This window comes from Rhinatrema bivittatum, chromosome 3 (assembly GCF_901001135.1).
Source record: "Rhinatrema bivittatum chromosome 3, aRhiBiv1.1, whole genome shotgun sequence".
Lineage (NCBI taxonomy): Eukaryota > Metazoa > Chordata > Amphibia > Gymnophiona > Rhinatrematidae > Rhinatrema > Rhinatrema bivittatum.
In genome coordinates, this window is record NC_042617.1 from 55,654,169 (window position 1) to 55,666,967 (window position 12,799).

At 41.2% G+C, this 12,799-nt stretch overlaps 1 long non-coding RNA gene across 1 annotated transcript in view; it reads right to left on the reverse strand.

The window, feature by feature from the left end:
* Positions 1 to 6,425: 6,425 nt before the first annotated feature.
* Positions 6,426 to 12,799, reverse strand: part of LOC115086862 — a 65,188-nt gene continuing 58,814 nt past the window's right edge. Inside the window, exon 4 of the long non-coding RNA XR_003855352.1 lies at positions 6,426 to 6,882. This is a non-coding gene — a long non-coding RNA (uncharacterized LOC115086862). The remainder of the gene's footprint in view (positions 6,883 to 12,799) is intronic.

Below are 12,799 nucleotides of genomic sequence, written 5' to 3' on the forward strand. Positions count from 1 at the left end.
TTGCAAGATTCTCTGTCTACAAGGAGTTCCATAAGCAATTATGAAAGGGCTTATAGCACACAAACATAGTGCTGATTTATACAAGAGCTATTATTACTATATATCAAAAAGATTTTCACAAATATTATGAAGTAACTGGTTCCATTGTGCAGGGATTACATATAGTACAACAAAAGTCAACGACTAGATTAAGAAAGCTGCCAATTTTTGTAATCTATTCCTCAGCTGGTGAAACTGGTGAAACTAAATGAACTGTTCATGGTCCTGAGGAACAAGGCTCTCCCCGTGCTACAGTATATGGTACAGACATAGTCATTTCCAGTAGCACTAGCTAGAGCCATCACTAGGATAGTCTTTTTCATTTGGAACTCCAAGATGGATCGTGGATAATGTGTTGTTTTGTTCAAGGAGCATCTGAAGGGGGAAAAGGAGTCCTTAAACTCACCATTTTGCTTCAGAGTTTCTTTGTTCTGCAACTGCATCAGTCACCCTGAGGAGCAACTCCAAAGGCCACACAGGTTATCTCATGTCATGGTTCTTCCTCCTTAAAAAACAACAAGGTAGGCAATCTAGAAATGCCGTGAGGAACAACAAAAGGAATAGATGCCAGTGAAGTCTTTTCCAAAATCTTTAATAGGTGGAGATGTATCAGATAATTGATAAAATTTGCCCGACTCAGGCTGAGTTTCGCCACCTTCATGCGGTTTAGTACATAACAATTTTAATATACGTAGGTCTCTGTTCGCCTTTTTAGATATCTTTAGAGTGAGGTACAATATTGAGTTTGATGTCAGTTTTATGCTCTGCTACTCTATCCACATTTTTCCATGGTATGTCTTTTTATGTTATTTTGTTCTATTTATTCAATTTGATGTGAGATTTTGTATATAATTTTTATTGTCTTTAAATGGTTTTATATTTATGTCTTATTTTAGTTAATTTCCTTTTATAGAATGAGTTATGTTTTTATATCTATTTATTATTTATTATGTTTATATGTATGTTTATTCATAGCCCCTGAGGCAGCCACTAGAAGGTGGTGAAACTTGGCCTGAGTCGGGCGAATTTTATCAATTATCTAATACATCTCCACCTATTAAAGATTTTGGAAAAGACTTCACTAGCATCTATTCCTTTTGTTGTTCCTCATGGTTCTTCCTCCTCCCAGTTTGAAGGAGACTGGCCCGAACAAATGGCACAGCTTACTGCCCTACAACTGTACTCCCTCTCTATACTGTTCATAAAGAAGCCAGCAACATGTCACACCGGCCTTATGGATACTAAGGACCACGTACAAGCTGATCCACACAAAGCATTCTATGGAAACTGTGACCAACCTACTGGAAGTCACCCGCAGCATAGTGTAGTAGAACATCATATCTAGGAGAATGACTGCTAGCAAAAGGACATTGTATTGGATGACATACAGGACGTAGAATTCCATCAGAGGGGTGGGTGAGTATTGTCTCTGAGTTCAGGAAATTTGTGTATAGTTCTGAATATGGTATAAGCTTAATATCAAAACTGAAAAAGAGAAAGCATGGCAAATGCCATTGTTGTCCTCTTTAGAGGATGAAAATGTTCAATTTAAGTCAGTAACAAATTTTTATTGTGAAGAAGCTCCCAATTTCAAAAACATATAAATTCGAAAGGTCAATATCAAACATTTTTGGAGCTCTTCTGCAATGAGTATAATAAAATGATAACTCTTGGTTCACTGTATAGCCAGTATCTTCTTTCAAAACTTTCCTAATAATGTAAAAAAAGATATTCCTAGATTCTTTGCTTTCTTCAGAAAATACTACTTTTTATTCATAGAGCGTTGAGTTGGCCAATACTCATCACATCTGCGGCAGAACTAAGCAGCAGGTAGATACAAATGCAGTTTCTCCTCAATTAGGCTTGCTTCTTATTTCATTAGCTATTACTATTGAATAATAGCTCTTAGTTTTACTACTTCTCTTAAGAGTGTTGGGCACTAGGGATGTGAATCGGATCCGATATTGGATCCGATTCACATCCGATATCGGATCCGATTCACATCTATAGAGATGTGAATCGGAACCAGAATCGGATCCGATATCGGATCCGATTCACATCCCTATTGGGCACAGCTGTCTATATTCAGTGTGGATATTTTGAAAACTCAACCAGTTTGCGACACTAGAAGAATAGAGGTTCCTACTCCTGGTATAGACTAACTTTATATAATCCCAGGACTGAGGTCATAAATCTAACAATATTGATAACTGGTGTTTCCAAATTGATTTAGTATAACCAGACTAAAACTTGCATGTGATCTACTTTGTTTTGTGGTGGACACTGTTGTTTCCCTTATGGACACTGCGAAATATCCAAAGAAATGAACCTCCAAATTAAACTTGCATATGAATGCAACAAACAGCACAGTTGATTCTGAAACTTTGAAAAAAAATGAAACAGGCTGATTTTCCTGACCATGTCTTTAAAAGATGGCAGGACTGGAATCTAGAAACAAAGAAAATAGGGTGCTTGTCATTGCTCCAGCATAAAAAATTAATCATGTTGCTTGCTATTACTTTCTAAAAATTATTTTTAGCATGATTTGAAATGCACAGTCTATAGGTGTGAATAATATGGGATTTTGAGAAAGAAAGAAAAAAAATGTAAGCAGCATCTGTGAAAATAAAACAAGAACTAGCAACCATTACAGAGCAGCTTCGCCAAAAAAAACCCCAAAAAAAACCTGTTCACTGTGCCCGATATACATCAAAACATTTTGAGGTCCATGTTCAGCAGTGTGGGGAATGGGAATTATATCATAAGAGATAAAAATAAATTGACACAGCACAGTATGACACATTCAAAATAATGTATTTTTGAGATGTGGTGACCAAGACTGCACACAATGATGTATTTCCATACTGGATATAGCAAGATTAACTGTAAGTTTGTAACAATTATATTAGAGTTAGTCTTTCTAACATAGCTGTTCTAAAATTTTGAAAAGGACAATGACAATTTGAAAACTAAGGAGTCAATGTGCTAATTTTGCATGGTTCTGAAGGGAGTTGAGTGGCATCAATCAGCCCAGAAGGGCTTTATTCTGGCTGTCCAGAAAGGAGGGCAGGGGGCAATATGCCTCATGGCTCACATTGGCCATTGCATGATCAACATTATCTGCTGCAAAGCCCTGCATTTATACGTCCATTAGTATATGGTGTATTTAAGATGATGTTTTGCGGAAGATAGCATCCATGTTTAAATTGATCTTTAACGCATGTTAGCAGCTGGTTTTCATGTGGCTTATTACATTGACCTCTTAAAATGTTATGAAGACTAATACTCTATAAAGCAAATGTAAACCCCCCACCTATAGGAGGAGCCACATACTTAAAGGTTCTTCCAAGGATGGGGATAAGAGGCCGGAGCAGAAAAAAAGTAAAATGTAATAAAAACCACAAATTATTATTATTTCAGGTAATATAAGCAAACTCCATGCATGCACATTTACATATACATATAATGTCACAGAAGCATGTGGCATTATAGTAAAAGAAAAATTTAGTAGCATTGGAAAAATAAGAAAATGTAGCTTTTTATAGTTTAAACTGAAAACCACTAACCCTACTATATATCTGTTTTCAGTTCAAATAAAAAAATTAATTCTCAAAATTCCCATCTAAATTCTTGCCAGAATATTAACATATTATTTGAGTTCAACCTCATGTGATTGCTGAATACTTTAGAAGAATTTCTTTGCAGTCCTGATGGTTGATGAATACAATTGCAGATGGTTGGAAATCCGTGATTATTTCCAGCGACCTTCTCCAAAATGAAGACTAAAAATTCCCTCTCTGTTCTATATAAACTCACAACAAATTTTCAGAAAATTCCCTAAAATGTTTGTAACATTATTGTGAGAGTATGTAATGCATCTGAATAACTTACTTATTAAGTTTTGTGTATAATTTAAACCACATGATAAATACTGATCTATTGTTGAGAATCCTATACCAGTTAGAAAGGAGCCATCCATCCCTTCAGGCTTTCTACTAGGAGGCTATGGATTGGATGACTCTGTGTTATTTAGCCCAGTCATTTTAACACTCAGGGGTTCAATTTGAGAAAGCAGTCAGAGAGTAAAGATGTATTTTTTCCACACTCTGGTAGGGCCTCTCGGCCTTGCCTTAAGGAGCTTTCTTTCAGAGGGGATACCTCATTGTTCACTCCCTGCCAGGGGATCCTAGATTGTTGAGCTGGATACCCTTTAGGGCAGTAGTTCCCAACCCTGTCCTGGGGACCCCCCAGCCAGTCGGGTTTTCAGGATATGCATGCAAATTTTCTCTCATGCATATTCATTGTGGATATCCTGAAAACCCGACTGGCTGGGAGGGTCCCCAGGACAGGGGTGGGAACCACTGCTTTAGGGGCAAAAGGGCTCTCACCAGGGGACAAAAGTCCCGTGAGCCTTCTCTAAACCCTAGGTAGGCAAGCACCAGTGATGTATCCTGCTGCGAGAGTCAGGGAAGGCTAGAGGAGTCCTATTTTTGGAGGGAACTGAGTTCACTCTGCTTCTTTGGGGAAAGTCATCGTCTCTGGCCATACTCAAGGGACAGAAGCTGAAGACCAGTCAGCCCATTCACACCCTGAATGTGGCAAGCACCTGTGACAGCCTTCTCCATCGCGTCCCTCAAACTCTGGAACACACTACCTGAAGACCTGAGAACCCAGCACAACATAAAAACATTCAAAAAAGACCTAAAAACTTTTTTTTCCCCGCAAATTCTTCACTGACCCTCTGTCATCTGACCATACCAACCATCAAATGAACTCTCGACTCTAATCTCCAACCAATCTTGCTTACCCTCCTCATCCAATCTAAGAATAATTATTGGACCTGACTTGTTTTATTTCTGTATATGCTCATTCTGCTATAATGTTTCAATACTGTTAAGAAAAAATGTTCACTTTGTAAACCGTTATGATGGCTCTACCGAATGACGGTATATAAAACTCATCAAATAAATAAATAAATAACACCATTTTAGGAATATGTATGAAGTATTTTTGGACTTCGAGTTAGTGGGGAGGTTTTTGAATTCCCCTTCCCCATTGGGGTTTCAGTACAGGATTAATAACCTGATCCCACAGATCTTTCCACAAGAGAAATCACCTGAAGTAACAGGTAAGGATAAAGGAACAGCTGAACCAAAGGAAGAAGGAAACCCCATCCGGATCTCTGCATAACCAGGAACCAGGACAGGCTGGGTGTCTGAGGGAAAGATTTCTAAAGGTAAGATTTTTGCAAAGCAAAGAGGATCCCTCCACAAGGATTCCCACGGCACAGCTGCTGAGAGAGTAAGCGCATTTCAAATCACCACAGACTCTATCCAGATGTCTGTAATAAGGACACCTATCTACACAGAAAGAAAACCCTGTAACTACAGTCAGATGAACACTCATCATTTTAGAAAAATGGATTTATTTTACATTCTGAATCACTAAACTTTATTTTAACACCCAGACCTGGTCCTGTCTAATTCTTACAGCCTCTCACCTCATGGGAAGCACCTAAAATACAGCACAAACACTGGCGACCTTCTTTCATCTGTGCCATAAGCGAGACCTTCCCCCTGTAAAACGTCTCTTCCAGGGATTAAGGGTCAGTGTGGGAGTGAATGGTTAGCCATAGAAGCCCCAAAGAAATACATTAGATTGAGTGCCCTTGGGATTTAACACACCCCAAGTAAGGGTTACTTAGGAACAAACTTAGGGGTTATTTTCCAAGTCACATTATGGCGAAAAATTCCTTAATGCATACAAAAAGCACCATATTGCATGGTGCAATGCAAATTTTTAAAAGGGGAGGAGTTGGGGGTGGGATTTTTGAAAAAGTAGGCTGGCTTTGCGAAGCCATATCGCATAGTTCTAATGCCGAAAATAACTACACCTTTTTCATTGGCATTAAGCTGTGCAATATGCCCATAACACAAATTGTGATTTTTTTTTGCAAATTGTGTTTTGGGCATTTTTAAGCTGGGGAGGGGCCCTGAGATGGGGAGAGGAGAGAGAGAGAGAGAAAGAGCACCTCTGGGGGTGGCACTCTAGCAAACAGCTATTTATGCTACGATAGGAGGCCCACCTAGTAACTCGAGGTGAGGTTTAGGTAGCAGTGTAGGGTTTAGGGGCCACTTTGACATACAGAGTGAGATGTACGAACAGAACAGTGCACTCTTGTGAAGATTTGACGTCCTTCGGAGTGAGGAAACTCACACAACGATGATATTTGTACAATGTTCTCTCAACCTAGCTTGATGTTACCCAGGTAGGGAGCCCATGATTTTTTGTTAATGGGAGAAAAGGGATCCCATGCCATTTCCTTTTTTCAGACATTTTTATTGAACCTTGATGACAGTTACAAGCTATAGTTAATAAATGGAACATGGAATTGGGTTTACATTTACCATCTATAGTATTTTAACATTGTTTTTCTAGAATTAAGACAATAACAATTAATGCTAATCTGAGACAAGTTCAATATAAATTTCTTATGTGTTTCTATTTTTCACAGGAACAGACCCATAGGGCCAATCTCTCAAACTCCGACCAATGTCTCAAAAGCATGATGGCTGTGGGTATGCTGGGACATCAATTCTGGTCTTGTGTTAAGATTCAGTCCTTATAGCATCAGATTCAGACATTTTTGAGATTGTACATTTCAATGTGCCTTTTCACCCAGAAGCGTGTTTATTTGATGATGCGTCTTCTTTGCAACAAGGGACTATGTTTCATAAATTATGCATATGAAAGATATGGCTCTTGGCTAAGGTATCCATTTTGTGATGTTGCTGGATGCCAGATACTCCCTCATTCATACAAGAATGAAATGAAATTCATCACCTGTTGACAATGGAGAAATACATATGTCAGTATGGATCTTTTTATTACAGATCAGTTTTTCCTCAAAGTCTGGTGCCTTTACATTCAACCACTACTTCAGAGGGCACATAGTCTTATTTTAAATGACTTATTAATTGGACAATTTGCCTCAGTGACTGTTGTTTTTTGCTTAGTCTTATGAGGTTACATGATCTATTTTCTAGTACACAACTTTTATAATGCCTTTCAATCATTTTTGTGTTATTATTGCTAGGTTATGAGCTGGCAGGGGAGTGATGGGCTGGGAGGGGTTAGGAAGTTGTTCTTTACTCATGTCAGAGATATTAGCCGTTCTTTTCTTGCATAGTATTAAAAAGGAAACATATGTGTGCTGTGCTAATGTGTTATTTTGTTTTTGGTGCCAATATAACAGATTTCTATAAAAAGTAAAACAGCATCTATAGACTGACCAAGATAAATTAATTACAATAAATTCTAATATCACATGGTGTCAGATCTACAAGCCTGTCACTGTGGTTAGCTATCGAGAGGAACATGGTGGAGGAGATTGATCTTCTCTCCTTGTTTATATCTCCGTTACTATAACCTGGGGGTAGAAGGGCCTGCAGAGTTTGCCCCACCATCGCCTGTACAGTTAAATCTTGGAGAGCACTGTGTAGAGGGTTGGGTATTATTGGAAAGGGCCCCCTGGCATTTTTGCCCCTAAAAAAGAACCTTGCTCTGTCCCTGTATACTTATAGCTATGAGGCAAAACAATGGTGGGAGGCAGAATTGCAATGTTTGAATGATTTGTATGAAGTGGATAGGATTAGATCCTTTGACGAGCTTCAAGAAGAGTTTGAAATCACAGCCCAGTCCCGCTCATATTACACTTAGTTGCTTGAGGTGCTAAACAGTAAGCAGAGGAAGGATTGGTAATGGGTTAGACCTTCACCGGTTGAGCTAGCTCTTGCTGGCGGCCCTACCAGGAAGAAAGGGTGTTCCATTCTCTATAGGGCAATTGTGCAATCCCACCTAAATCATACCCCTACCTTGAAGGTTGAGGAACAATGGGCAATGGACTTGGGGTTACGGCTAGAACCTAAGACATGGAGGCTCATTTGGTACAAAGCGCATAAATCTTCTTTATGTGCTAAAAGAGCGGAATTGTTGGTCAGATTAATAATGAGAAGTTACAGATATCCTATGCTCTATTGTAAGTTTGATGCCACCACCTCACCTTTGTGTTGGCGAGGCTGCGGGCAAATGGGTTCTTATCTACATGTTTGGTGGGTCTCCTGTGGATGTTCCCAGTCTTGTTCCTCATCGGAGCTCCTTCTTTGCCTGTTCCTGATGTTCCTTGTTCTTGATGTTCCAAGTTCCTGATGTTCCAGTCCTGGTCCTGATGTTCCCATCTCTTGCTCTTCATCCTGCTTCCAGGTTTCTTTCTCGTCCACCTTTCCTGGCGTGCCACTCTTGTGGTCCATGACCATCCCATGGGGGACCGTGTAGGGTGCTTCTTGGCACAAGGCTTGTCTTCACGTTTGCAGCGCAAGTCTCCGGAAGGCCCTTGCTTTTAATGCTGAGGTCTGTTCCTGAATCCTGAGTCTTGAATCCTTGAATCTTTTTCCTGGTCTTTGGAGTTCCTTGTTCCTGCTTCTGTCCATGCCCTAGACTCAAGCCAGAACCTGCTCTGCTTCAGCGTGGTCCATTACCAGCCATGGGCAGCTGTGTAGGGCGCGCCTTGGTGCAGGCCTCTCCTGAATCTTTGTCATGTTTCCAGCTTAAAATCTTCATCTTCTCATCTAGAGTCTACTTCACTTCTGGTGTGGTCTGCGACCAGCCATGGGCTGCTGTGTAGGGCATGCTGTGGTGCAGTACTCACCCTGTATTAGTGCCTGAGCCGTGCCGTGGTCCAAGGGCTTACATCCCTCTAGAGCAAGAGACCACACCGCTTTGCTCGCAACATTGATCACCTCACTCATCGCTCCCCTTTACAGATCATTTATAAATATATTAAAAAGCACTGTTCCAAATACAGATCCCTGTGGCACTCCACTGTTTGCCTCTCTCCATTGAGAAAACTGAGAATATCTTAATTGTTCCATGATGCAACTGCATCTTGAATTTCATGTATTCATGAAATTCAAGAATTTTGACAAACACAATTTTGTGTTTGTCAAAATTTTGTGTTTGTCAAAATTTTGACAAACACAAGAAGAAGAGACCACATATCTCCGATTCTCAAAGACTTACATTGGCTGCCAGTGCACTATAGAATCTTATATAAATCCATTACTACCATCTACAAAGCATTCCATCAACTCTCTCCGCTTAACCTCCAAATCCCATTTAAAAAACATACCTCCATCAGACCTATCAGAGAGTCCTACAGAGACTCATTACAGGTGCCTCCTGCAAAAACCTTTAACCATAGGACTCTCAGAGACAGGGCTTTCTCTACAGCAGGACCTACCTTGTGGAATTCTATCCCACCAGAACTGAGACAGGAACCTTGCCTCCCCACTTTCAGAAAAAGACTTAAAACCTGGCTATTCTTGAAAGCCTTTCCAGACACCAACTGAACCCACTCTCAACTCAAGCAACTAAGAACTCCCGTCAGGGTAATCAACAACCTTTGACAACTCAATAATGTTCTCTCTTTTTTTTTTTTTTTTTTTTTTTTAATGAGGCAGGTTTATTTACCTTGGTTTTATTTACCTTGGTCATTCTTTTGTTATCTCAGTGTTAATCTCTCTTTTGCCTTCTCTTCATTCCAAGTTGCATTTTATCCCTGTTTTATTGTAACTGCTACCTTATTCTTCTATCACATGTTAATGTTTTTAAGTTATTAAGTATTTATTCTGTTGTCACACCTTGTTATTTGTAAACCGGCATGATGCGACTCCCATCGCGAATGCCGGTATATAAGAAATTTAAATAAATAAATAAATAAATGTATAATACTGGTTACCCCATCTCAAAAAAGATAAATCAGAGGCAGAAATATATATAGAAAGCAATCAAAATGAAAAATGGGATAAAATGGCTCCCTTATTTAAAAAAGGTTAAACACGTTAGGGCTCTTCAGCTTGGAGAACCGAGGACTACGTGATTTCAAAATAATGAATGGAGTGTAACAGATAAATAGGGGGATGGTTTTTACCCTTTCAAATACTTATTTTATTTGATATGATATACTATATAATGTAAACCAGCTTTAGGCTGTTTACAATGATAATAACATCAGGGGGCACTCTGAGAAGCTAATAGGTTTAAACAAATCAAAGAAAGTATTTTTTCACTCTATGCTCAATCAAGTGATGGAATTTGTTGAAGAGTCAAGGCATTTAGCACAGCTGAGTTTCCACAGAAACTGCTGCCTTAAAGGTGAATTTAAAAGCCTGGCATGTGCCAGAACAGGAAGATATGTGAGTATGTCGGGCCGGTGCACATCGAGCAGATTTTAAAAGCCACCCATGTACACATGTGACTTCCAGTATGCACACAAATGAAAAAGTCCAAAAAAGGGGTGGGGCATGGGCATGGCATGGGCATTCCTGGATTTATGAATGAAACCAGCACGTAAAACCTTACGTGCACAAGCGTGAGCTGGGGTCCTCTACCGCGTTAAGTTTACTTCAGCTATGGATGGCGTGCAAGTCCTAATCACTAGGGTTTTAAGGGTTGGAGTTAAGAGGGGAAAAGGAAGGCTATTTAAATAGGGGGATTAGGAAGTCCTGTCCCTTACCTGGGTGAACTGGGAATGAAGTGGTTTAATTGCGTCGGCACACTTTTCTATTAAAGTCCCCTCACTTATGTGGTAAAGGTGCTATTTGTGCGCACATTCAGCCTGTTTTATACCATGTGCGCATATACACGGCCGCATCTCTGGAGGTGAACCGGCATACGCGGTACAAGTGCACCCCTGCGCCAGTACTAAAGTTACTCTTTTAGGACCCACAATGAGAGGTGAACTACTAAAGCCTAAACCAGAAAAAAGAAGAAGCGATACAAAACTAGCTCACCCCCCCAAACTAAGAAATAGGTTCTAGCTTTCAGAGGGACAAGAGGGTATTACCGAAAGTTTGTATCCCCAGAATTTGAAGCAGTTTTTCAAGCCCTAAAGACTAAAACAAAGTTTTTTTGATATAGCTTGATGCCTCGGCTTATGGCGTTGAAGCTGTACTCATTCAAGTGGATAGTAAAAGAGAAGAGCATTCCATTATGCATCTATGCCGCAAGCTTCTGAACAGAGAGGTGGCCTATGCCATTAGTGGGAGAGAATATCTGGCCTTAGTGTGGGTTCTTAAGAAGCTAGAACTTTATCTGTATGAATGGGATTTCACTGTCATTACAGATTTGGCTTAAATGAGTCTTGGAGAGAATAGGAAGCTACTTTACTGGAGTCTGTCCCTTCGAATGTACAATTTCACCATCCAGCACTGGAATGGCAGCAAACATGGAGTCTCCAAGAAGGATGAACCAAAACTGCCCTGACACTGTGTTGCGGCACCTGGACGCGGCAGCCCCCAGCCAGTCCCTCCTACCTTCTGTGTTTCTCTGGCGTGACGGCCCTCCGTCTGCGGCAGGCCGCGAACGCCGGACCGCGCGGCTCAAGCAGTGTCTTCCTCCCAGTCAATGTTGGGGCCTCCCCTGACGCACGTGCGTGGGCGGCCCAGCCTCTTAAAGGGGCCGCGGTGGGAGAATTAACCCGGCCCCAGAAGATGACATCTGCTAAGAGGGGTATTTAAACCCCGCAGCTGCACTCTCTCATTGCCTTTGCAACAGGTCTTCTCTGTTGCCACCTGGCTGTGCTCCTGCCGTGCCTCGGTGCCCCTGCTTTGCCTCGGTGCTCCTGTCTTGCCTCCGAAGTTCCTGCCTTGCTTCCGTTCTCCTGCCTTGCCTCCAAAGGTCCTACCTTGGCTCCGTGTTCCTGCCTTGCCTCCGAAGTTCCTGCCTTTGTTCCTTACCCAGTCCTCGGCTTGATCTCCAGGTTTGACCTTGGCGCGTCTCCTCGCTTCTGCTTGTCTGCTGCTCATCCTGACCTTTGGCCTGTATCTTTGTTCCGCATCTTCGCAGCCTGCCCTGGATCTTCTGCCTGGACTCCATCCCCCCTCTTCATGGAGTTCGGTTCCTGTCTCGCTGGGTGAACGCTCTGAGTACCCGCTCCTTGGGGGCTCTCCTGCGTTCATAGGCTATCCGTTTCTCGGAGGGCCATCCTGCCTGATCCCTTGGAACCATTCCATGTGAGTTCTTCTCTTCGCCAGCGCCACCTCCCGGAGATGAGTTTCATTGAGGGTTCTCCCTCGGCGGTCATCACCTCTCACTCCGGCTCAAGGGTCTACATCCACAACACACTGAGCTGCTGAGATATTTATTTATTTATTTATTTATTTATTTATTTATTTAACACTTTTCTATACCGACCTTCATGGTGGTGACCATATCAGATCGGTTTACATCGAATTGGGGAACTGAACCAAGAACAGTAACCAAACAATAGGTTGAACATGAAAAACAAAGTTACATTTAACAGGGAAATTAAACTTGGAAGCATAGACTGATGGAAGGAAGGAAAGGCTTGAGACAGAAGAACAATTATTAGTATAAACAAAGCTGAGTCATATTCATTAGGATATCCTAAAACCTCGACAGATATGACCACTGGTTCAAATAAGCCACAGTCTGAGGTCTCCTTTTAAGGAAGGAGATGTGGCAAAACAGGGGTTTTTTTGGTGCACTGTGATTCCTTGTTTTGCCATGGGACTTTTTTTCTCCAGAGAGAACTCCTTTCCCTTAAGCTAGCCTGCAGGAATCGTCCAGACACTTTCAACACTGTAATTCAAACTGAGGCTTGGAATGTGTGAGGCTGTGTTGAGTAGTTCTTGCCTCCCTCCAGCAGAAGTCCTAGGTGGGCATCTTGAACTATTTCCCT